Source organism: Syzygium oleosum, unplaced genomic scaffold (genome assembly GCF_021117445.2).
Source record: "Syzygium oleosum isolate NSW1041296 unplaced genomic scaffold, Sole_v2.1 Sole_v2.01, whole genome shotgun sequence".
In the NCBI taxonomy this organism is placed as follows: Eukaryota; Viridiplantae; Streptophyta; class Magnoliopsida; order Myrtales; family Myrtaceae; genus Syzygium; species Syzygium oleosum.
Window position 1 is genome coordinate 2,544,365 of NW_026607485.1, and position 26,677 is coordinate 2,571,041.

General features: G+C 43.3%; 1 long non-coding RNA gene across 2 annotated transcripts; it reads left to right on the plus strand.

Moving 5' to 3' along the window:
- Positions 1-8,187: 8,187 nt before the first annotated feature.
- LOC130140255 (uncharacterized) lies at positions 8,188-9,648 on the plus strand. 2 transcript variants are annotated; one of them, XR_008818297.1, is made up of 4 exons: positions 8,188-8,360; positions 8,470-8,558; positions 9,267-9,326; positions 9,436-9,648. It is a non-coding gene; the product is annotated as an uncharacterized LOC130140255 (long non-coding RNA). The 2 variants fall into 2 exon arrangements; XR_008818293.1 differs by having other exon boundaries at positions 8,188-8,558.
- Positions 9,649-26,677: the final 17,029 nt, after the last annotated feature.

Here is a 26,677-nt window from a genome sequence, read left to right on the forward strand (position 1 = left end):
ACACAATTTTTCTACTCCTTATACACCAGAACAGAATGGTGTTGTGGAAAGGAAAAATCGTTCTTTGCAAGAAATGGCAAGAACTCTTTTGATTGAAAGCAAGATTCCTTATCAATTTTGGGCAGGAGTAGTTTCTACAGCTTGCTATATTATCAACAGAGTTTTCCTAAGGCCCATTCTTGACAAAACCCCCTATGAGCTTTACAAAGGTAGCAAACCCAGTGTTTCATATTTTCGAGTGTTTGGTTGTAAATGCTTTATACTCAAAAATCCAAATGATCGCTCTGGAAAGTTTGATGAGAAAGCAAATGAAGAATTTTTCCTTGGATATTCTACAACAAGCAAAGCATACAGAATTTTCAACAAGAATTCTCAGACTGTGGAAGAAACAATGAACGTGAGGTTTGATGAAAATGTTCAGACTCATAAAGATGAATCTGACCCATCTCCCAATGTTCAAGAGTTGTCTGAAGCTCAACAAGAATCTCCAAAGATCATTGAATATGTAGAAGAAGGAAAAGAAGATTCAACCTTTATCCAAATTCAATCAGAACCTTCAGAATCTGATGATACTCAGAAGGAGAGATTCATTAGAAACTGAAAACATAAATCCAGTCATCCGAAGAATCTTATTATTGGAGAAATTGAAGATGGCATCAAGACTTGATCCAAACATAAAGAAAATATCAATGCCTTAGCCTTGATATCTGAGATAGAACCAAAAGGAATTAATGAAGCACTTTCAGACGAAAGTTGGATGGAAGCAATGCAGGAAGAACTTCAACAATTCAGAATCAATGAAGTATAGGAACTTGTACCAAGACCCAAGAATCATCCGGTAATTGGAACAAGATGGGTATTCAGAAACAAGCTGGATGATAAAGGAAAAGTTACCAGAAACAAAGTAAGGCTTGTATCAAAAGGATACTCACAAGAAGAGGGCATAGATTATTATGAAATATATGCATCGGTTGTCAGGTTAAAAGCCATAAGGCTACTTTTAGCTTATGCTTGTTTCCATAACTTTAAATTGTTTCAGATGGACGTGAAAAGTGCATTCCTGAATGACTAAATCAAGGAAGAGGTATATGTAGAACAACCTCCTGGATTTGAAGAACCAAGAAAGTCTAATTATGTTTACAAGCTTAAGAAAGCCCTTTATGGTCTGAAATAAGCACCTCGTGCTTGGTATGAAAGGTTAAGTAATTTCCTTCTGGAGAATGACTTCACAAAAGGTAAAGTTGATACAACTCTATTCATTAAGAGAAAAGGTAAGGATTTCTTAATTGTTCAAATTTATGTGGATGATATTATATTTGGATCCTCTAATGAAGTGCTCTGCAAGGAATTTTCAAAGTGTATGCAAAATGAGTTTGAAATGAGCATGATGGGAGAATTGACATTCTTTCTTGGACTACAAGTGAAACAGACCAAGGATGGTACTTTCATTTGTCAAGAAAAGTATGCTAGAGAGATTGTGAAGAAGTTTGGAATGCAAAACAGCAAGATAACAGACACTCCAATGTCTCATTCGTCCAAATTAGACAAGGATGAAAATGGTAAACAGGTTGATCAGAAGGTGTTCAAAAGCATGATTGCTTCATTGCTATATCTCACTGCATCTCGACCTGACATATTATTTAGTGTCTCTATGTGTGCCAGATTTCAATATAACCCAAAGGAATCACATCTTACGGCAGTCAAAAGAATAATCAAATACATTGGAACTTATCCAATGTCAGGTCTTTGGTATTCAAAGGAATCAGATTTTAGACTTATTGGTTATTCTGATGCTGCCCTTGCTGGATGTAAAGTTGACATGAAGAGCACCACAGGGACATGCCAATTACTTAGAAATATGTTAGTGTCTTGGTACTCAAAGAAATAGGGCACGGTTACACTTTATACAGCAGAAGCAGAATATATGGCCTTGGGAAGTTGTTGTGCTCAAATTCTATGGATGAAACAACAACTGCGAGATTTTGGAGTCAACGAATCAAATGTTCCAATCAATTGTGACAATACTAGTGCTATCAATCTGACCAAAAATCCAATTCTCCATTCAAGAGCCAAGCACATTGAAATCAAGCATCACTTCATCAGAGATCATGTTCAGAACGGTGATGTGAATATTCAATTCATTGATTCTAAAAATCAATTAGCTGATATATTCACAAAACCTTTAGATAAATCTTCTTTTGAATTTATTCGAAACAAATTATGCATTACTTACCCTTCTACTTGAAGTTTTTCTAAGACAGGAACTTTTCAGACTCAAGCATTTAAGTTTGAAGGACATATTCAAACTCAAGTGCAAGGTAATATTCTCGTTTCAAATTTTGGCGGGTATATTCTATATCTGGCAGGAAATTCTGGCAATATTTAGTCATATATTTTATTTTTGGAAGAAAATCAGGTACGCATTCTAATTTAATTAAATGACTAAGTGTGCTTGAATTATTTCTATTTATTCCTTTATAATCGCAACACTCTTTATAACCTCCCAAAATCAGTTTCGCTTTCTTTAAACCGTCTCCCTGCCAAAAGCCCTAATAGAAACCCAACTTTTTGCTCCCAACTCACACCTCCTCGGAACCTACTCCTTCTCCTTCTCCTACTCAAAGATTCAACCTTTCTCTTCCAAGGATCTTTGCACGATCACAATGCCTTTCAAAAGACGATCATCGCGTATTCTCAACAGAGATTCAAAGTATTCAGGACCAACAGAATACATGGAGGTCACCGACTCGTCAGAAACAGAATCGGACAAGCAGACATCTTCGAAAGCAACTCCTCAAGTATCTCCTCCAAAAACTACTGGTAAAACAGACTTTTACTTCAAAGATCTGAAATTTGTCTGGAAAACTTACCAAAAGTTGAAAAAGGGTGATGCTTCTGAGTCAGTCTTATATGTGTGTTTAAAAGACAATGGCTTTAGATCAGAAGTACAACTTGTGGAAACATATTCTTCGCTTCAGTCTGCTATTGGTCACTCTAGAAAGAATGTATCTACTTCTGAACGAAGGGGAATATATCTGGAAAAGGAAAAGAAAAGGTAAGAGAATCTTCTCTAAAGAAATCTGATGTCTCAAGTCCTAAATCACGGAATAGCTCAGATTCTAACATAACAAAAATAAAGGAGGATGATGAGGCTAGGCTTGTTCATAATTTTGAGAAGAAGATGGGAATTGCTTCTGGAGTAAAGGGAAAAGGAAGTCTCTTTAGGAATCAACTGCACAATGAGTTTTACAAAATCTTGCTGTCAAGAGGGATTATGAACCATAGAAGTGTTGATTTTCTATTTCTGGAAAAGGTTGGCATTTTTGTCAAACACCATTTTGACAGTTTGGGGATGACTGAATTCTGCCTTCAGTCTGCACACATGTATGCAGAATTGACTGCATATTTCTACTCCAATTTATCAATTTTGTCCCCTAATTGCATTCAATTTATTGTTGGGGATAAGGAGTATACTCTGAAGGCTGATCAATAAGCTGCTATCATTGGAGTTAAACACAATCAGTTTATTCCTTTTGAGGTCAGCGCAGAAGAAGCTTCTAAAGCCGTCTCAGAGAATCCAAATTTTTCCAGAAGATCAAAACAGTTCATTACTTATCCTGATCTGACACAAAAACAGTGATCTTACATAAGATCATTATTAATTGCTTGCGGCCCAAAGCTTCATCCAAGACAGATTTGTCTAAATTTGAAGTCAAAATTATTTGGGCAATTTTGAATGAAGTTCCATTCTCTTCTGCATATCATTATTCTTCACATGTACATAACTCTACTGAAAGACAAGAGTCAACTCCCTTATGGTGCATTGATCAGCAGGATTTTTGTCTATCTCAACATTGTTCCTGATGATCTGTGCAAGACTTTTGTTCCTTTAATGTTTGTTAGAGAAAAGATGCTGGCTAAGATGAACTTCAAGAAATTTACTGTCAGAAAGGATAGAGAGATTCCAGGAAGCAGACCTAAAGACAACTTTAGAGATAATTCTGAAGCACCATATGCTAGAAGAAGAGAAGCAAGAGAGAAAGAAGATAGAAGCAAAGGAAAAGAGAAAGCCAGGGAAAAGACTATCTCAACAAGTCCTGTACAAGAGTATAGAAAGCGAAGAAGACTCCTCCTCAAGGATGAAGAGGATGCATCAGAAAGCCTTGACATAGGACAGACTATTAGTCAGGAACATGTTGAGAAAGAACAAGGGTCTTCAACACCTACTGACAAGGTTTCAAAACCTGTTGACATTTTAGAACCAGTGCTAGAGGAATCAAGCTTAAGACAACAGGAACACAACACAATTCCTATGGTGTCTGAAGAAGGTCCATCTCTACAACAACACCCTGAACAAATGATGATAGAGAATGTTGCTGTAGATTATGCAGGTAATCAGGGGGAGATTCTGACCACAAGAGAAGGTGATTTTGAACACTCTGCATCTGACCATATCCAGTTACAATCTTCAGAGGACAGGACCATACTTCACCTTCTGCTCGAAATTAAAGACAAGCAATCAGCTCTCGAAGAGGATATGAAGAATCTTAAGATCATTGTTGAGGAACACAGTAAAAATCTTCGTTTTCAAGCAGAACGAGATAAAGCATATCTTGAAAAGGCAATTGCTCAATGTTCAACCAATCTGGAGCAAGCTGTTGGTCAATGTTCTCTCCGAATTGATGACACTGTTCAAATCCTGGAAAATTTTCAACTTGTTCGCACACCTTCCAAGAAATAGCCTGCCTCATCTCCCTTTTTCTTGAAACTTTTTAGATGCATAACTTGGAATATTACTTTCTTTTAGGCTTGATCTGTGTAACTAACATTCAGTTTGATCATTAATTATCTATTCTTTTTGCTGGTGACAAAAAGGGGAGAATATATATTGCAGGTTATATGATATCATTATGTAGATATAATGCAGGTTATTGAATGGACTTGAAGAATAGCAAAGGACATAGATCTTACATTTTGCACTTACATTTATCTGTGCCTTATGCGCTTAAAAGTTATTTATATTTATTCTCAAATCTTATCAAATCTTTTGATCTGCATGGAAGTTTTATCATCATCAAAAAGGGGGAGATTGTTGAGGAAACTTCCTGATTTTGTAGTTGACAAAACTATCCATGTTAATCTTGTAAATCTGATATGTACTCTGAAGTATTTTGATCTAGGTAAATATATTCTGGAAGTGGTATCTTTAATACTTCAAGAGAACTTAACTTTCTGGATGCTCAGACTTTACGAGGTTCAGAAGGAAAACTTCAAACTCTACAAGTTTCAGAACAAGAAATTCAGACCCTACTGATATAGACACTCAGACTTTATATTAAGGTGTCAAAGATCTTCAGACTCTAATTTTGAAGGACTCATTCCTTACTGAAGACCTACGCTGACTCAGATTCTGAATGTAAAGCAAGAACTAGAAATTCTCTAGACTTAGAATTTATTCAGAACGAAATATAATGGCTAGTAATCTAGCGTGGATTTCACAAGAGGAAAGTTTTGATTGGCTTAATCTAAGGCTAATTGATTGACAATCAAACGTTATGGCAAGTATATATCACAAACGGATAAAGCTCTACTTATGGAAACCAAGATTCTGGTTGTATAGGCGATTAGATTCAGTGGGATTCGGATTTTGTTAACCAACGGCTACTCAATCCATTTTATACAAATTTGTCCAAGGTGAAGATTGGAAGATGATCCTCTAAAGACTGCCCAACGGCTAGTTTGGAAGTGAAGGAGTATAAAAGGAGATCAACGAGGAGCAGAAGGTACAGAACGAAGTCGAGAATCAACAAGTCCAAAGTTTGAGCACATTCTGATTCTATTACTTGTCTTTCCTGAGCTACATACTGAGTTTTTGAGGGATTTTCTGTAAAAGTGATTGTGTGAGATAGAGAGTTCTATCATTCACCGAGTGATATCACTCAAATCTTGTAATCTCTTTGATCACATAGTGGAATCAAGCTAGTAAGCTGCTAGCATGGAAGAGTAGACGTAGGCTTGATCTAAGCCGAACCACTATAACTTCTTGTGTGCAGTTCTCTCTATCCCTAATCTATCTTTATATTGTTTGCACTGCACACTAGCATATTCAGAATCTGATTATTGTTCAAACTTTACTGATTATAAAGTCATTTCTGATTTAAATTCTACAAATTCACTTGAATCACCTATTCACCCCCTCTAGGTGATACTTGCTAGCTACATTAGTTCTCCCCCGTCTTGATTAGGTTTCTAGTCGACCAATAAGGACTAGTGGCGATTCTAAAACAAAACTTAGGCTAAATAAAAAAAATTTAAAAAATAAATACTCGCTATCTGGGAGAGACCCTCATTCGTCTAGTGATAGGATGTCTGTGAGACGTTTGGGCGAAATATTTGTTTCGGACCTTAGTAGCTCATTTGGGAATAGTTTCCTCATTTGTGACAAACAAAAGTACTTCCAAAGGCGCGCGAAGAGCGCGGCGCGACACCTATATTAAAGGCTTTCGAAATATTTGCAGTGAGTACATTTTAATCAATCGGAAAAGTCTTTTAAAAGGACCGTATCGTAGGTTTGATGATGGGTTTACACAAAAGATGGTCGCTTTGAAGCCAAGAACAAAATGTTCATCAATATTTTCGTCAAGTTTACAATTTAAGAACCTCGAAGATAAGATAAGAATTGATTTTAAAATTTTTCTCTATTAAAATTTTTCTATATTTTCTTGGCAATTAATCCATAAATTTGCTTGCTAATGTAGAAAATAACTAAATTTCTTGGAAATTTCTCTTTTCATCAAAGCTAATTTTGACGGAAGTGAAATTTAGAAATAAAGAAGAGAACATAATGACCTATAAAAAAAAAGAAGGAAATTAAATTAAAGGGAAGTACACTAGAAGTCCTAAAACTTATCATAAAAGTGTAATTGAGTTCTAAAACTTTCAAACAATGCAATCAAGTCCTAAGACTTGTCACGGAAGATCAAGTCCTAAAACTTGTTACGAAAGTATAATCGAATCCTAAAACTTTCAAAAAGTGTAATCAATCGAAGGACTTAATTGGACTAATTTGACATGTTCTAGGACTAGATTGCATTTTTTGAAAGTTTTTAGATAATGTGACATAGTTTTTACATTAACTTGATCTTGTTTATCAAAAAAGTTTTATATAAGAATATTTTCTTGGTCCTAACTGTCATTAGGGGTGTCAATAAAACCCGTGCCGACCCGGTCCGGCCCTAAAATTTGGGGTATTTTGCGGTCGGGCCTTAATTTTATTCGAATATGACCATAAAATTTGGGGTTTCATTAGAGTTGGGGTAGGGTCGGGCCGACCCATTAACACTCTAGGTCGGCCCATCTCCCTCTCTCAAACTCTCAATCGCTAATCGCTATCGCCGTCGGACGCTCTCTTGCGTCGCCTTGCCTAGTCTAATCTCATCTCTACCCCCGTCAATGATCTCTCTGCATCCTTCGCTTGTCGCCGTCACTCGAGGTCTCTCTCTCTCTCTCTCTCTCTAGCTTTGCAACGCCTCTGTTAGGGTTCGCGTTTCGAGTCCTTGATTCCGTCGAGGCTGTTGTTGTCCTTTTCGCTCCGCTTGCCCTAGCGTCCTCGATCTGCTCCCTTTCGCTCCGCGATCGCTTGCGCTCGCGAGCTCCCACCCTTCCTGGGATATGAGGCATCGCTTTTCCCTCGCCGATTTTGGTTCTATAGCGATAGAATTCATTGGGACCCGGTTGATGGATACGGCTTGCTTCGAAAAATTCGAGTGTGATTCTGAGAGTTCTGCTGGTCGCATGAGATGTCGGGATCTTTTCATTTATTCGATTCTGCGATTGTGGCTTCTTCATGGACTTTTTTCAAACAGGTCAAATGCTTTGATAGTGTCTTTTGGCCCCTGTTCCCTTGTGTTTGCTTTTAGCGGCGGCCACACATGTTTTTTTGAGCTGGAGTTTGTGGAGCAGTGTTTTTGGATATGACAAAAAAGAAATCAATAGAATGGGTGTTGGAGGAATATTTCTTGGCAAAAAGCTCAGGGCCTCTTTCGTTAAATTGTTATGGAGCAAGTCAGTGAGCGCTATTCCTTTTTGAATGTCCCTGAAGCCGAGGAGGCTCTGGAGCGGTCGAGCTTCAGTGGTCACATAGCGGAATCGGACAATCAGTCCGTCGAATTAGACGTTTCCTTTTGATCGTTAAATTTTTTCACATGTGCATTGTTTGATGATTGTGTTTGTCACATATATATGATGTTCTGCTATTCTCTGCAGACCCCTACTTCTTGCCTATGGCTTATGTTAAGTTGCATGCTTATTCAGGGAGTTCAAAAACATTTTCAACATCAGTTTTCTTCTTATATGAGCAGGTTTGCTACCTTTCTTCTCTCATTTTTGCCGTTGTTATTTTATTGTTGTTTTTAGTGTCTAAGTTTCATCAATTTATTGATTTGGGAAACTTTTTTGTCTTATTAACAGTAAGAATTTTTCAGTGTACCATTTTACCAGTGATTTGACAGATCCATCCAGATGATGCTTTTGGGCTACAAATGGTCAGAAATTTAGAGGTTATCTTCGAGATCCTTTCCTTTTAGAGGCCAGAAATATCATTGAGTTGCATTGCAATTATAATACCGTGGCTTGGGACTGAACCATAAATAGAGACGGAAAATCTCTGACCCTTGACATTTCTGTTTGCATGAATAAATTGCTGGAAGTGATCTTTTAAATTACTCAGATATGTGTGTATGGGCTAAATAGTTGGATGACTGGGATTGATAAAATTACTTTGTAGTAGGAACTTAATAAAGGTTTAGCAGCTGGTCTTCACAAATTTTGACTATGTGGACTAACTTGACCTTGTTTAGCAGCTGGTCTTTACAAATTGTGGGGCAATGTATGTTTTTTTGGTTTTCTTTTCCATTTTATGGTCTATTGCATACAAATTATATGAACTTGTTGAGATTTCTTTGCTGCTATCTTACTTCTGTTTTGTTGGTCCTCATGATGAGATGGTTTATCAGTAGCTTAGATTCCCCTATCACTTTACCCAAAATCAGCGTGTTACTAGCCAGGAAGGGGGAATGAAAGAAAATACAAGATTCCCCATATTCACATCCTATCTTGCAACTGCTTCCGAAGTAGTTTTGTCCCTCTAGTGAGTGCTTCGTTGTCAGCTGCTTGACTTGGTTCCATTGTGATCTACATTACATCAAACTCTGCCTTCCTCTGGAATAGCTTCTTACCATGTTCATGTTCATGATTAATGTTTTCAGATTCTGGCTATGCGTCACCCAAGGAGACTTGTCTTGTCAGGTTGCTTGGCAGCTTTGGTAGTAAGTGTACTTCTACAACTTTCAAATATTTAATGCCTTAGCATGAAGTCATTCTAGACACTTCATCTTTCATGGACTAAGACCTTCTGTATCTGCATCTTTTATCCAGGTGATGACTATTCTTTCTGCTTTTGTTGGTTGGGTTGCTCGTAACCTGGTAAGTTGTTTCCTATATGATTCCTGCGGTATTTCTTTCTTCTCTTTCTACTTAGTGAATGTCAATATACATAACAAGGGCAGCATTTGTTTTCTTTTACATATAGGAGTTCCATTTGATGTTCTATTATAAGGAAGTGATGGCCTGAAGCACATGCTTTTAGTATGGTTCTAGAATGACATATGCCTGGTCTTTCTCAAGCTTTTTATTTAATTGATCGGAATTTCATTATCTTGGAACTCTCATAATTTGACTTTTGTTAATGCGAAACACCTCAAACCTTTCAAAATACAACGATTGACATGTGGAATTACACATGATATTCCATAATTTTTCAAAACTCGAGATATCCTTTTCCTTCTTCAAAATTTTGGAGGGAAAGTCACAAGTAGAAGTAATAAGCTCCAACAAATAGGCCTACCTCTCGAATCTACTACATGCATTTCTTCTTGTTGTGATCCTGACCTAGTTTTACCCTTTTCCTAGTTGATATAATAGTTATAGAGCCTATTCATATGCGGTTGAAGAATAACATAACTATTTCAATTTTTTGTTTCAGAGAATCTATTAAGCTATCTTGGAATCAGTCTAGACAGTGAGATTGAAAGACTTTCTACAGGTAGAGGGTTTCAGTGGAAATGAGCTAAACTTGATTCTTTTTTTTCTATATGTGACACATTTTGAATCTGTGACCCTGTGATTCATTTATCCTTTTTAGTCCGTATAAAGAATCTTGATTCTCAGCTTTTTCTATATGTGACACACTGTGATTTTGGCATGCTGTATTAGGTTTTGCACTTTATTCGATTAAAGCAAGTTTTAATGCTAAGAATGGGAGCAATCATTGTTTCTAATCTGGTACTTTTTTTGTATTGTGTGTTGTTAGGTTGTACCCCATTGCACTGGGCCGCATTAAGGGTTTGCTAGGGATTTTCAACACCGATCAGCAACTTAGTGACCTGGAATAACAGAACATTTAATCTTTTTCCACCAAAATCTGGTGAGTTTTTTTGTTCAATTAACAACAGAAAGTGCTATGATGATGGTTTACCTAAGACTTTCCTACTTCAGATTTTTTAGATTTGCATGGTTTATCTGCTCTAGAACTTAGTTGGTAAATATGTTGGCAAGTATATGAACTGTAGAAGGCATTACTACACCATTTGTATTTGTCAAGAGTATGTTGAGGACTACATTTCTGGTTATAGTAATACTTTCCAGGTTCTAAGTGTCATAGATAGAAGGATTGCTAAATGTCTGAGATAAGTTCTTCTAGTGTGACACAAAGAAGGACGAGATCTTCACTATGGGAACACTTTAAACATATTCCTGATGAAGAAAAGGCTGAATGTATATATTGTGGGGCATGTATTGGTTGTGCTAGTGGTCAAGGGACCAGTTCGATGCATCGTCATTTAGCTAGATGTAAGGAATTCCCATATGCAAATGTCGAGAAAAGGCAAAAAAGTGACTCGGGTCCTTGGAAATTTGACCAAAATGATAGTGGAAAAGAATTAGCGATCATGTTTATTATTGATGAATTGCCTTTCAAGTTGGTAGAGCATGAGGGATTTCGGCGATTTGTGAACAAAATCCAGCAAAATTTCTTAATCCCGTCGCGCAACACTTTGAGGCGCAAATGTTATGATTTATACACGGATGAAAGAAGTGAGTTGAAGAACTATTTCTTGGAGACATCTCCAAGAGTGTGTCTTACAACAGACACATGGACTTCTTATCAAAATTTGAGCTATATGTGTCTCATTGCTCATTTTGTTGATGCCGATTGGAAGCTGCATAAGAAAATATTAAATTTTTGTCAAAACCCGGGTCATTCTGCCGAGATAATAGGAAAAACGGTTGAGAAATGCTTGATTGATTGGGGGATTCAAAGCATTTTTTCTATCACCGTGGATAATGCTAGCTCAAATGACTTGGGAATTCAATATTTGAAGAAAAGACTTAACTCTCGGAATTCTCTGGTATTGAGAGGTGAGTTGCTCCACATGAGGTGTTGTGCTCACATATTGAGTTTGATTATGAGAGAGAGGTTGAAAGACATAAATGATTCGATTGTTAGAATACATTCAGCTGTGCGTTATGTGAGGTCTTCTCCTGCGAGGTTGAGACGGTTTAAAGGTTGTATTAAGCTAGAGAAAATTGAGTCCAAGAGTCTTGTATATTTGGATGTCGAGACTCGTTGGAACTCGACATATATAATGTTGGAAGCAGCTTTGAAGTTTCAAACAACTTTTAGCTCATTGGAATTTCAAGATGGAAAATTTGTTGAGGAGCTTTCCAAGGTGAAAGGATTGCCCACTAATGATGATTGGGAGTATGCCTCTCACGCCTCGAAACCCAATAGGCTCGCAACACCCCTCCGACGGTCGTAATGAATGCGATGTCCCAGGATGCGTCGCCGACCCAAACGAAACACCCAAATTAAATCACGAGCGGAAGCAAATTTAAATCAACCCAGACAATAAACAATGACAACAGGGCAGTACTTGAAGAAAATCAATAAACATATTTCATATACTTGGCATAGGCTTACAACCTTCATTTACACCACAACCATCCAGACCACTAACTTCAAACCACGTTCATCAAAAGGGGCGGTGGTTGCCAAACTTATCTCCTCTACAAAACGGGGCGCTCAAAAGACAGGGTAACTTAACCCATCCTCGATCCCCGAGGTACTCTGGCGGCGTCTCCAAATCAATCACGGATGCGGATCTGAAATTGTTTGCACTACAGCAATGAGAATAAATCTCAATAAGCAGACAACCTATACCCCACCTAGGCCAATGCGTACCCAGACAAGTCTAGCATGCAATCCACCAGCCAACACAATCAATTTTCACACAACATACTTACCTCGTCTCGAACTGCATGCCAACTCTGCATATTAGTCAATTCACCATAAAGCAATAATAATTCAAGAATACAACATCGCCACTCAAACACCATGACCACGTATATTCAATCAATTCAATCACACTCAATTCGCATTCGTGGCCGAACAACTTTTCACGACCCAGGTCAACACCCCACAGGTCAGCTCTCTGACCAAGCCGGGCTCCGTCCCTCACTGGACCTTTCACACTTTCCCACGACCCGCGTCAACACGCCTCAGGTCAGCCCTCCGATCAATCCGGGCTCCGTCTCTCACTGGACATTTCACATTTTCACACGACCCGCGTCAACATGTCTCAGGTCAGCCCTCCGATCAATCTGGGCTCCGTCCCTCACTAGACATTTCGCATGCACATACACCACAACACAATTCGCCATTCTCACACGTATATTCAATCAATTCAATCACACTCAATTCGCATTCGTGTCCGAGCAACTTTTCACGACCCGGGTCAACACCCTACAGGTCAGCCCTCCGATCAATCCGGGCTCCGTCCCTCACTGGACCTTTCACAATTTCCCACGACCCACGTAAACACGCCTCAGGTCAGCCCTCCGATCAATCCGGGCTCCGTCCCTTACTGGACATTTCACACTTTCACACGACCCGCGTCAACACTCCTCAAGTCAGCCCTTCGATCAATCTGGGCTCCGTCCCTCACTGGACATTTCGCATGCACATACACCACATCACAATTCGCCATTCTCACACGTCGCACAAATCCAATTCCAATCATAAACTCATCACACTAGCCCACCAATTCAACACTCAAGTCGGCCCAATCACACGTCAATTTCACTCATAAACGCCACGACAATCCGATCATCACACCCACATAAATTAGCCACTAAACATGCCACATAATCATTGCAATTCAATCTACCAATTAACCACATTCATAAATTGGCCCTAACCCAAGTTTAACCACTAAACCGGTACTAATCACACCCTAAATAAGTCTAAAAATACCCATTATACCAAGTAGGGTTTAGGAAGTCACTTATCTAAATTTGGCTCGGGAAAAATCCATACGGGCTCAAAATGGCCCGGGAGAACATTGGCGACTCGGCGCGGGCGAGGGCGCGACGGGCACAGGGCTAGGCCACGGCTCGGCACATGGCCCGGGCGACTCGGCCACGGCCTGGGACACTCAGCCACGGCAAAGGCAGCGGCTGGGCACGGATGGACAACGAACTAGGCAGCGGCTTGGCTGTCCGGCCACGGTTGGGCAGCGGCCTGGGCTGGCTGGCTGGCCGGCGGCGGCGATGGCGATGCGGCGGCGATCTGGCTCAACCAGAACAAGGGGGCAGTAGCGTCGTCGTCGAGCAGCAGGGACGACGGCGGCGGAGACAACGGAGATAGGCGACCAAGATGGCGGTTGGTGGCGGATGGAGCAGCGGCGGCGACTGGAACGGCGGCGCGCGGTGGCGATGAGCTCGGCCAGAATAGGGAGAGGTCGGGGAAGTTGGGGCGGTGGTGGCGAGAGAGGGAGAGCTGGGGCTGAAGGGAGGTCGCGCGGCAGCCGGAGGCGACACGGCGGCGTCGTGGGAGGCGTGACGAGGTAGGACAAGCTGGCCGGCTGCTCGGCGGAGCTTGACCGCGACGAACGTAACGGCGGGCTGCTGCTCACGTGCCACGGGGGCAGGCCGGCGACAGGCGGTCGCAGGCGACGGGGACAGGCGGTCGCAGGCGACGGCGACGGCGACGGCGGCGGCGCGGCTCGGTAGGGGTGATGACGGCGGCGCGACTCGGTCGGGGCGACGGCGGCGCAAGGCGGACGGCGAGGGGCGGTCGGCGGCGACGAGCTCGGGCGGTGAGCAGCAAGCAGGAAGCCCGAGTAGTTGGGCGAAGCAAGAAGAAAGGAAGAAGAAGGAGAGAAGAGGAAGAAAGAAAAAAGAAAAGAAAGAAAGGAAGATAGAGAAGGGGGAGGGTAGGTCTGCATGGTCAGGGGGGAAAACGTGTGTAAGGGGACGTTGTATGCGGGAGGAGAGAGAGAGAGAGAGAGAGAGAGGACAGGCGCAGGGGGGAGACGTGAGCGCAGTGTGGGCGCGGTAGAGGAGAGAGGAGAGAGAGGGGACAAAAGTCAAGTTTTGTCCTCGAGTGCGATCCAACGGTCACGATTCTAATCCGAAAACGATCTAACGGTCCCCGAAAATCCTAATTAATAATTTAGGAGAAAGGGCCAAAAGATAATCAAATAAAACACACTACGAGAGAGGTCTACTAGTCCAAATCTGCACCTGTTGAAAATTTCACTTTTCACATATTCCGAGCAATATCGAGGTTGGCCACAATAATATCTACACCGTCCAATTAAATTCATCACAAAACTCCGAGAAATTCCACACCAAAGTTCGGGCTCTAAATAACGACCAAATTTGATTGAGTGCGATTCTAGCAAAATCTCTAATTTAAAAAGAAATAATCCAAGAGTGATCAGTTCCGGGCGAGATTTTGTTATAAGCGCACTGACGAAATACACGTTTTATAAATCCCAAAAATGAGTCGAAATTCGGAATGTCACAATGCCCGTCACTTTCTTCCTTTTCTGAAGTTGTTCTTTGATACGACTTTAAAAGTTTCGGGTTCTTCTTATGTCACTAGTAATGATATGGCGAAGGATGTGTATGGGATTTATATCATGATTGACAGATGTTGTGAAAATGAGGACCCGACTTTACAAGAAATGGCTAAGAGAATGAAGATCAAATTCAATAAGTATTTTAGCAATGTGAACAACATCAATCTTACTTTGTTCATTGCTTGCATACTTGACCCGCGGCATAAATGGGAATATGTGAAATGGATGATTAATCGTGTTTATGAAAGCAAGCAGGCGAAAACTTTACAAGATAAAGTAATAACATCTCTGACGTCTTTGTTTGAGCAATATCGCACTGGTGTATGCCCCCAAAGCAACTTGAGGCTAAAGAGCACAAGGATGATTAATGTGTCAAAGTCTCCGGTGGTTGGTGCTGATATTATGACTGCAATGTATCTTAGCGAAACCAGACAACAATATTTGGAAGAAAAATCTGAATTGGACAAGTATTTGGAGGAAGGATGTGAACGTTATAGCGTTGAGTTTGATATCTTAAGTTGGTGGAAAATAAATTCTTCAAGATATCCTATCCTTTCTTCCATTGCTCGAGATATTTTGGCCGTGCCCGTCTCAACTGTAGCATCAGAGGCTGCATTTAGCACAGGAGGCCGTGTGCTTGATGTGTTTCGTAGCTCTTTAACCCCAAACATGGTGGAGGCTCTTATATGTGCTCAAGATTGGTTACGATCCACGCCACTTTCACGTTCGATTGAAGAGGACTTAGAAGAACTCGAAATCTTTGAGTCAGGTGAAAAAATATGGTTGTAGAATATTAATACCCTTCTATGTTTCAATCGATACATTAATTCTCATTTTCATCGTGAATTTAATGCAGAGTTGCCAACTACAACCATGGAGCCAAACTCGATATCAAATTCTCTAGATGATTGATGAAACTGGAGATTGCCATTTTAGGTAACTTGTCAGTTTTTACTCAAGACTCTAAATGACTTGGGACCTATTATTACTACATAGTGTTTGGACTACTACAGTTTTAATAGAAGTATGTTAAAACTATTTAAATAGCTGGTAGACTATGGTAGCTAACACAAGGTTGTTTGCTTTGTTTAATTCCCCAATCGAAGCTTTACACATGGTTACCATACATGTTAATAATATACTCTGCTTCAGCAAGCTGGTTTATGTTCAACCAGCAAATAGCTTCTTAATGGAATCTTCAATTTTCTTGTCCTTCTTGCTGCACTTATCTTCTTGTTTCCCTTGTGACCTCTTGAGAACATCGACTTCTAACAAACTCAGGGTGAACAAAAGCCAATTTTAGTCCTTACTAGCAACAAACTTAATGATATCTCACCTACCACTTCTAGTTCAGGAACGTCTGGTGCTAGATCTTTGTTAACCCCTTTCTTATGAACTAATCTTAGAATCAATCTTGCTTTTGAATCTTCTGGAACAATCTAGCTTTGGTACAATTTGTTGGAAAAGTCTAGCACAATTGAAGTCTAAATATCACATTAGGAGATCTAATAGGCAATGCCTAAATAATATTTAACTTACATAGCATTTATGAGAACAAAATGATCTACATAAGTCCCTTACTCTATAAACAGCCAACTGGATACACCGAATATTAGGTATAGTCACTCGAAACATGTATGATTATTCACCAACTGATGATAGCAAGTTAAATTTGCTTAACATAATGCTACCTTTTATGATGAAATTTCTCAGTAACATTTACATGATATTGTTCTTTTTAGATTCAGTGCTCCCATTTTGTATTATGATTAATGAGCACTGTCTTTGACTTTTGAATTGATTTTTCAACAATTTCTGCATCGACGGCGAAAAGAAATTAGGAGTCCAACCCTTTTGCACTAGCTTTATCTTTGGAATGTCGACCCGTGATGATGTATTAGAAATTGGAAGCAAGCTAGTCTTGCTTAGGAGTGAAAAAATTTCAGTCATTGCTGTCCTTTAATGTTGTTTTAGTTTCTTTCTTTTTTTTAGTTACTTTGTACTATAGAACTTGTTCTACGATGGTATTGTTTTAGTTTCTTTCTTTCTTTTTTAGTTACTTTGTACTACAAAACTTGTTCTGCGATGGTGCTCACGCAGTGAGAGTGGGAAGAAAAGAGATTCTAGCGTAACGTTGGAAATTGTCTTTATTATCATTTTTCTGTCTTGTGCATATGAAAAGAAAAAATTCATCTGATGATTCGGTTCTGTATTTGTGGCAGGTTCACTATTCCAATCTATATGCTCGAAAGCAAAAAAAAAAAAAATCGAAACCTGGCCCAACCCGACCCGGCCCGGCCCGGGCCTTGGGGTGTACGGTGAACAGGGTCTTGGGTGGGTCTAGGCGGGTCAAGCATCACCCTATAGGTTTCGGGTCGGGTCGGGTATCAAGAAAGCCCGACCCGACCAGATCCATTGACACCCCTAACTGTCACCTTCATTGCCGATTTGCCATCACCTACCAGCCTCTAGATATATGGCTCAAATCTTCCCCCCGTCTCACTAAGTTGTTTACGCAAACCAAAAATGCGACCGGTGATGTGACATTCTGAATTTCAGCCCATTTTTGGGATTTATAAAACGTGTAATTCATCAGTACGCTTATAATAAAATCTCGCCCGGAACTGATTACTCTTGAGTTATTATTTTTAAATTAGAGATTTTGCTAGAATCGCACTTGATCGAATCTGGCCGTTATTGACAGCCCAAACTTTGGTGTCGAATTTCTCGGAGTTCTAGGACGAATTTAATTGGATGGTGTCGATATTATTGTGGCCAGCCTCGATATTGCCCGGGATATGCAAAAAGTGAAATTTTGACCGGGTGCGGATTTGGACTAGTAGACCTCCCTCGTAGTGTGTTTTATTTAATATCTTCTGGCCCTTTTTCCTAATATTTAATTAGGATTGTCGTGGACCGTTAGATCATTTTTGGGTTTGAACCGTGACCGTTGGAACGCACTCGAGGATAAATTATGACTTTTGTTCTCTCTTTCTCTCTCTCTCTCCTCCCTCTGCCGCGTCTGCGCACGTCTGCCCATGCATGCAGACGTCCCCTCCCCTTTTTCCCGCACACGTCTCCTCCCTCTTTCTCTTCCTTTCTTTTCTTTCCTTTTTCTTTTCTTCCTCTTCTCTTCCTCTTCTTCTTCGTCTCTTTTGCCCCCAACTCCTGCTTCTTCTGCTTTGGCTTCCTACTTGCTGCTCGCTGCCAGACCAGTCACCGCCGACCGCCGCGTGCCGCCGCCGTCACCAGCCAAATCGACCGCCGCGCCGCACAGTCTGCCAGCCGCCGCCCCCGACCCGACTATTCTCTCTCTCTACTCTGCGCGACAGCAGCTCGCCGTTGCGTCCGCCGCAGCCAGGCTCCGCCGAGCCGTCGGCTAGCTCGTCCGGTGGCTCACCTGGCGCCGCCGCCACGCCAGCCGCCGCGACGTGTTGCCCCGACCGCCGCCGGTTCGCCCCTTCCCTTAGCCTCAGTTCTCTCCCTCTCGTCACCCCCAACCCACCTGACCTTCCCCTTCCCTTCGGCGTCATCTCCACCACATCGCCGCGACTAGCTCGCTGCAGTGCCGCCGTCGTCCTTACTGTTCGACGACGACGCTGCAGCCCCCCTGCTCCGGCTGAGATAGTCGCCGAGCTCACCACCGCAGTCGTCGCACCTGCTCGCCGCCGCCACCGCCGCCATTGCTATCATCGCCGCCGCCGCCGCTCGATGTCCCAGCCAGTTCGCCGGCCGAGCACGCCCAACCATGCCCGAGCTCGCCATCCGAGCGTGCCCTGTCGTGGCCGGACAGCCAACCAGCTCGCCTGGCCATGGCCCGTCGCCAGTCGTGCCCGTCGCCGTGCCTTATCGCGGCCGAGCATTTTGCCCGTGGCCGTGGGCCGCGCCGAGAATTTTGCCAGTGTGCCGAGCCGTGACCAAGCCCCACGCCCTCGCCCGTGCCGATCCCAGCACTGTTCACCCGGGCCATTTTGAGCCCGAGTGGATTTTTCCCGGGCCAAAACCTAGTAAGTGACTTCCTAATCCCTATTTAGTTTAATGGGTATTTTTAGACTTGTTTAGGGGTCAATTAAAATTGGTTTAGTAACTAAGTTAGGGAATGGATTAGTTGGTTAGAATGTGATTAGTACATGGATTATGTGGTAGGTGGTAGATTAAATTATGGTGATTACGTGGCTAATTATGGTGAGTTAAATGATCGGATTGCCGTGGCGTATGTGGGTGAAATTGACGTTTGATTGGGCCGACTTGAGTGCCGGATTTGTGGGCTAGTGTGATGGGCTTGTGATGTGATTTGGATTCGTACGACGTGTTGAATGGCGAATTGTGATGTGGTGAGCATGCCTTGAGTTTGAATGGTACAACTTATGAAAATGGCGAATTGTGTTGTGGTGCATGTGCATGAGAAAAGCCCGGATTGATCGGAAGGCTGCCAACCTGAGGCGTGGTTACGCGGGTGTGGCGAGAAACGCATGAACAGAATTGAGGCGTGTTTACGCGGGTCATTGGACAAAGCCTGGATTGATCGGAGGGCTGTCAGCCTGAGGCGTGTTTTCGCGGGCTGTAAAAGGAAGATTAGACCTGAGACGTATTTACGCGGATCATTGGAAGATGTCGAGCCTGAGGCGTGTTTACGCGGGCTGTGAGAATGGACCTGAGGCGTGTTTACGCGGATCGTGTGATTGGGCCTGAGGCGTGTTTACGCGGGCTGTGAGAATGAACCTGAGGCGTGTTTACGCGGGTCGTGTGATTGGACCTGAGGGGTGTTTACGTGGGCTGTGAGAATGGACTTGAGGCGTGTTTACGCGGGTCGTGTGATTGGGCCTGAGATGTGTTTAAGTGGACTGTGAGAATGGACCTGAGGCGCATTGACGCGGGTCGTGGATAGTTGGTTGTACACGTATGCGTAATGTGAGTAGTTGGATTGGCTGGATGAATATGTGGATGTTTGGTTAAATTGGTTGAATGTACGTATGGATGTTTGGTTGGATTGGTTGAGTGCAAGTGTGGATGGTGCTCGAGTGATTGTGTTATATTCTCGCGATATTATTGAATTACCATGATTTGACTAATGTGCAGAGTTGGCGTGTGATTTTAGGCAAGGTAAGTACATTATGTGAAATTTGTTATGTGGATAGTTAGATTGCATGTTTAGACTCGTCTAGGTACGCATTGGCCTACGTGGGGTTTAGGGTGTTACTTATTGAGACTCGTTCTCACAGTTATTATATAACCATTTTCAGATCCGCGACCGTGATTGATTGGAGACGCTGCCAAGGTATCTCGGGGATGGAGGACGGATCATGTTACCCCGTATTTTGTGTGCCCCTTTTATAGTGGAGTTAACCATATAAACCGCCGCCCTCTTTTGACAATTGTGGTTTGAAGTTAGTAGCTTGGGTTGTTGTGTTGTATTTATGAATGCTGCAAGTTCTGCCGAGTATGTTATGTATTTACTTGGTTTATGCAAGTGCTATCCCTTTGTCATTGTTATTTGTCTAGGTTATTTTATTTCGCTTCCGCTTGCGTAGTTCGTTTGGGTCGGCGACGCGTCCTGGGATGTCTCATTCAATACGACCGTTGAAGGGGTGTCGCGAGCCCATTGGGGTCCGGGGCGTGACATCCCGGTTGATTTGGTATCAAAGCAAGGTCAACTCGATCCAAGTTGGTCGAAACTTAGAGTGATAAGGAGCGATGACTTTGGGGTAGTTAGTTAGGGAGACTCGTGTGCCATGCGTACCCCAGACTGTTTGATTGTGATTGCTGAGTGATTTTATGCAATAATATGTGAGATGCATGTGCGTCAAGACTTGAGGTAAGTGCGCAAACTCTGTTGGTTGTGATTGGGTGTTGTTTGTGGTTGGCTGCCTGCTTAGTGAATTATTGTTGTGATTCACTGCCTAGGGCTTTAGACTGGTGTAGTTGGCCTAGGTCTTTAATTCCTGAGGGGAATTATAGCAGGTAAGTGAGTGGTGTGAACCCTGTAAGTTTGAGCAGTCGAAGTCGAGGTCGAGGTCAGGGTCGTATAGGTCCGCAAGTTGGAGTTGTAGAGGATCCCAGAGTGGATGGAATTCTGAGGGCACTCGAGGAAGTTGGAATTTTAATGGGAATGATGGGAACCAAGGTTAAGGGTAAGTTAATGCAGTCAGACAGATGCAATAACTGGTTGAGCAATTTTTGAAATTGAAACCCCCCGAAGTTTGATGAGAAAAGTGACCCCGAGGCTACATCACTTTGGATATAAGAGTTGGAAAAAGGCTTTGAAGTATTGAGGTGCTTTGGTCGAGGCTTTCAATGGGAAGTACTTTTCGGAGAGTGCGCGAGAACAGAAAAAAAAAAGACAGAGTTTCTTCGACTTCGCTAAAATCGGATGTCAGTCTATCAGTACGAGGTCAAGTTTGTAAGGTTGTCAAAGTACACACCAAGGATGGTTAAGGACCATGTGGATAGGATAAGGAGGTTCCGGGATGGATTGAAACCGGAACGCCGCAGTCAGTTAGTACTCTTGAGTCTTAAGAGATTACAATGAGTTGTATGAGAGGGCTCGATGGTTGAAATGGATATGAGTGAAAGGGTTGCCGCTTCTGGATCGTGGTACGAGCCGGTTAAGGACAATAGGAACTTGGGAAAAAGTCTATGACAGAGAATATGAGACTTGTCCCTCCGGTAAGGAAGAACTTTGGAAAGCCGAACTACTACTCCAACACCGCATGTCGGTCTTGTGGAAAGATGCATAGGAATGGCCATTGCCAAGGTAGAAGTGGAGCATGTTGTGGATGTGGACAGCAAGGTCACCAAGTGAGAAATTGCTGAACTGACAGGTTAGACCACTGATGCAATCGCAGCGATCGCAGGTAGGACATTAAGCGAGAGCTGCCCCGAAGATGAATCAGAATCGGCTAAGGACGTAAGGAAAAGTGTATGTTGTGGCTGAGAAGGAAGCGAAGGATGTGCCTTGAAAGTCTCGATGCGTTATGAGATGATGTTGGGTGTAATAGGAGATGATTTTGAAGTTATAGCTTGAATGGTCATGTACGACGTATAATTACTTATAGTGAATAGGCGCAATCGGTTTAAGGATTTCTAAATTACTGACGATATTCTTGGATGAGTTGGGAAGGATGTGGGTTGCTTGGAAATTTCGGATCTTGTAAAGGACCAGGGCGATTGTATTGAGAGACCGTTGGATAGAAATTGGATGGGTTGAGCTTTATCTTCGAGGTGTAAAAAGGTAACTATCTTGTGGTTAACTCGTTGGTTGAGGAACCAAGGCTAAAGGACATAGCCGAGGTGTGTAATCTTCCCGATGTCTTTCCTCAGGAATTGCCGGGATTGCCACCTGATAGGAGAGTGGAGGTTGTGGTTGAGTTGGCCGCAGGGACAAAACCGATCTTGGAAGTGCCCTATAATATGTCACTGTTGGAATTGAAGGAATCGAAGGTCCAAATGCGGGAGTTATTGGATAAAGGCTTCATTCGTCTGAGTGGGTCTCCATGGGGAGCGCCAGTTTTATTCGTGAGGAAGAAGGACGGATCGTTAAGGTTATGCATTGACTACAAACAGTTGAATCAGGTGACTATTAAGAATAAGAACCCGTTGCCAAGGATAGATGACATGTTTGACCAGTTACAAGGGGCATCGATATTTTGTAAGATCGACTTGACGACTGGTTATCACCAATTGACGATTAAGAAGAAAGATGTGCCGAAGACGGCATTTAGGACGGATATGGACACTATGAGTTCATGGTAATGCCATTTGGATTGACTAACGCCCCTGCTGCGTTTATGGATTTAATGAATCGGGTATTTAAGGAATTTCTGGATCAGTTTGTAGTCGTATTCATAGACGATATCCTGGTATACTCGAAGAGTCCCGCCGAGCATGAGATACATTTGGAAAATGTTCTACGGACTTTAAGGGAACATGCACTCTATGCCAAGTTCAGTAAGTGCGAGTTTTGGATTCGTCGAGTGGCGTTCTTAGGACATTTGATATCCGAGGAAGGAATTTCAATGGACCCGATGAAGATTGAGGCCATCATGAATTGGCCGAGACCGACAACAGTAACCGAGGTTCGGAGCTTCCTGGGTCTGGTAGGTTATTACAGACGTTTCGTGGAAAGGTTTTCGGCAGTAGCTTCATCGTTGACGCAATTACTAAAGAAGGAAACAAGGTTTAATTAGACGGATAAGTGCAAAAGGAGTTTCCAAGAGTTAAAGCAGAGGTTGACAACCGTGCTAGTATTGACAATACCGTCAGATCTGGGAAGATATGAGATCTATAGTGACACGTCGCTAAGAGGATTGGGACGCGTGCTAATGTAGCACGGAAGAGTAGTGGCATACGTATCACGACAATTGAAACCGCACGAGCTGAATTATCCGACGCATGATTTGGAATTAGCCGCGATTATCTTCGCACTTAATATTTGGAGGCATTACCTGTGTGGGGAGAAATTTCAGATTTATACGGATCATCAAAGTTTAAGGTACTTGTTCTCCCAAAAGGAATTGAACATGAGACAGCGCTGTTGGATGGAACTCTTTAAGGACTATGACTGCGATATTATGTATCATCCCGGAAAAGCTAATAAAGTAGCGGATTCACTGAGCCGGAAATCGAGCATCGTGCATATGATGGTCAAGGAATGGACTATGTTGGAGGGAGTTCGGGATTCGGAATTTAAGTTTGAAGTGAGCCATGTCTCGAGCCTGATTGCAGCATTAAGGATTGAACCGGAAATCCAGACTAAGATTAAGGCTTTACAGTCAACGGACCCAGAGATTCAAAAGATTCTAGGTATGGATGTCTCAAAGAGGAAATCGAACTTTCAGGTATCCGAAGATGGGATTCTAAAGTTCCGCGGACGGTTGTGTGTACCCAGTGATGCAGAACTTAAGGAGGAGATTTTGTCTGAAGCACACCGTAGTAATTATAGTATTCACCTGGATAGTATGAAGATGTATAAGAACTTGCGACAACATTATTGGTGGAACGGCATGAAAGTGAATGTAGCCAAGCACGTGGCCAAGTGTTTAACATGTCAGCAAGTGAAGGCACAACATTACAAGCCGGGTGGAATGTTGCAGCCATTGGAAATCCCCGAGTGGAAGTGGGAACACATCACAATGGACTTTGTAATGGGATTACCAAGGAGTCAGAGGGGTCATGATTTGATTTGGGTGGTAGTCGATCGATTGACAAAGTCAGCACATTTTCTGCCAGTGCGAAAGGACTTTGCCTTGGAAAGGTATGCCGAGATATACGTGCGACAAATAGTTCGTCTTCACAGAGTGCCAGTGACGATTACCTCAGACCGTGATCCTAAATTTACTGCTGCTTTTTGGAAAAGTTTTCGCACAGCATTAGGAACAAAGTTACAGTTTAGCACGGCCTATCACCCCTAAATGGATGGCTAGTCTGAAGGGACAATTCAGACTTTGGAAGATATGTTGCGGGCATGTGTATTGGATTTTAAAGGTAGTTGGGAGGAACAGTTACATTTGGTTGAATTTGCCTACAACAATGGCTATCAGCAGAGTATCATAATGGCACCATTTGAGGCGCCGTATGGCAGAGCTTGCAGAACACCAGTTTGTTGGGATGAAGTTGGTGAGAGGAGCATCACGGGTCCCGAGTTGGTTCAGTAGTCAATCGCGACAGTAAAGGTGACTCGGGACAGGCTTAAAACCGCTCAGAGCTACCAAAAGAATTATGCAGACCGAAGACGTAGGCCTTTGGAATTTCAAGTGGGGGGACCACGTTTTCTCAAAGTGTTGCCGATGAGAGGGTTGTCACAGTTTGGCAAGAAAGGAAAGTTGAGTCTGAGGTACGTTGGTCCATTCGAGGTTTTAGAGAGAATCGGCACCCTGGCCTACCATCTCGCACTACCGCCCAATTTGTCTTAGGTTCACAACGTGTTCCACGTGTCTATGTTAAGAAAGTATGAGCCGGATCTGACCCACGTGCTAAATTATGAAGAGATAGACATGGACAACAAAGTGTCGTACGTGGAAAGGCCGGTCAGGATCGATGACAGAATGGAACGAGTGTTGCAGAACAAGACAATTCCGATGATGAAGGTGATTTAGGAACATCATGGAACCGAAGATGCAACGTGGGAAAGCAAAGAGTTGATGCGACACCAATACCCCCATTTGTTTGATAGTTGGGTTGGATTGTAAATTTCGAGGACGAAATTTTTGTAAGGGGGGAAGAGTTGTGACATTCTGAATTACGGTTCATTTTTCGGATTTATAAAATGTGTAATTCGTCAGTGCGCTTATAATAAAATCTCGCCCGGAGCTGATCACTCTTGGGTTGTTATTTTTAAATTAGAGATTTTGCTAGAATCGCACTCGATCGAATTTGGCCGTTAATTAGAGCCCAAACTTTGGTGTCGAATTTCTCGGAGTTCTAGGACAAATTTAAATGGACGGTATCGATATTATTGTGGCCAGCCTCGATATTGCCCGGGATATGCGAAAAGTGAAATTTTGACCAGGTGCGGATTTGGACTAGCAGACCTCCCTCGTAGTGTGTTTTATTTAATATCTTTTGGCCCTTTTTCCTAATATTTAATTAGGATATTCGTGGACCGTTAGATCGTTTTTGGGTTTGAACCGTGACCGTTGGATCGCACTCGAGGACAAATTATGACTTTTGTCCACTCTCTCTCTCTCTCTCCTCCCTCTGCCGCGTTTGCGCACGTCTGCCCATGCATGCAGACGTCCCCTCCCCTTTTTCCCGCTCACGTCTCCTCCCTGTCTCTCTTCCTTTCTTTTCTTTTTCTTTTCTTCCTCTTCTCTTCCTCTTCGTCTCTTCTGCCCCCGACTCCTGCTTCTTCTACATTGGTTTCCTCCTTGCTACTCGCCGCCCGACCAGTCACCACCGACTGTTGCGCGCCGCCGCCGTCGCCAACTAGCTCGACCGTCGCGCCGCACCGTCCGCCAGCTGCTGCCCCCGACCCGACTATTCTCTCCCTCTACTCCGTGCGACAGCAGCTCACCGCTGCATCCGCCGCAGCCAGGCTTCACCGAGCCGTCGGCCAGCTCGTCCGACCGCTCGCCTGGCGCCGCCGCCTCGCCAGCCGCCGCGCCATGTCGCCCCGACCGCCGCCGATTCTCCCCCTTCCTCAGCCTCAACTCTCCCCCTCTCGTCACCCCCGACCCAGCTGACCTTCCCCTCCCCTTCGGCGCCGTCACCGCCATGTTCCCGGGACCAACTCGCCGCCGCGCCGCCGTCGTCCCTGCTGCTCGACAACGACGCTGCTGCCCCCTTGCTCTGGCCGAGATAGTCGCCGAGCTCACCGCCGCCGCCGTCGCACCTGCTCGCCGCCGCCGCCGCCATCGCTGTGATCGTTGCCGCCGCCGCTCGCCATCCCAACCAGCCGGCAAGCTAGCCAGCCGGCCAGCCCAGCTCGCCGGCCAGCCAGCTTGCAGGCCGAGCGTGCCCAGCCGTGCCAGAGCTCGCCGGCCGAGCGTGCCCCGCCGTGGCCGGACAGCCAACCAGCTCGCCCGGCCATGGCCCGTCACCCGTCATGCCCGTCGCCGTGCCCTACCGTGGCCGAGCATTTTGCCCGTGGCCGAGCCCGTGGTCGTCGGCCGCGCCCAGAATTTTGCCCGTGTGCCGAGCCGTGGTCGAACCCCGCGCCCTCGCCCGTGCCGATCCCAGCACTGTTCTCCCAGGCCAAT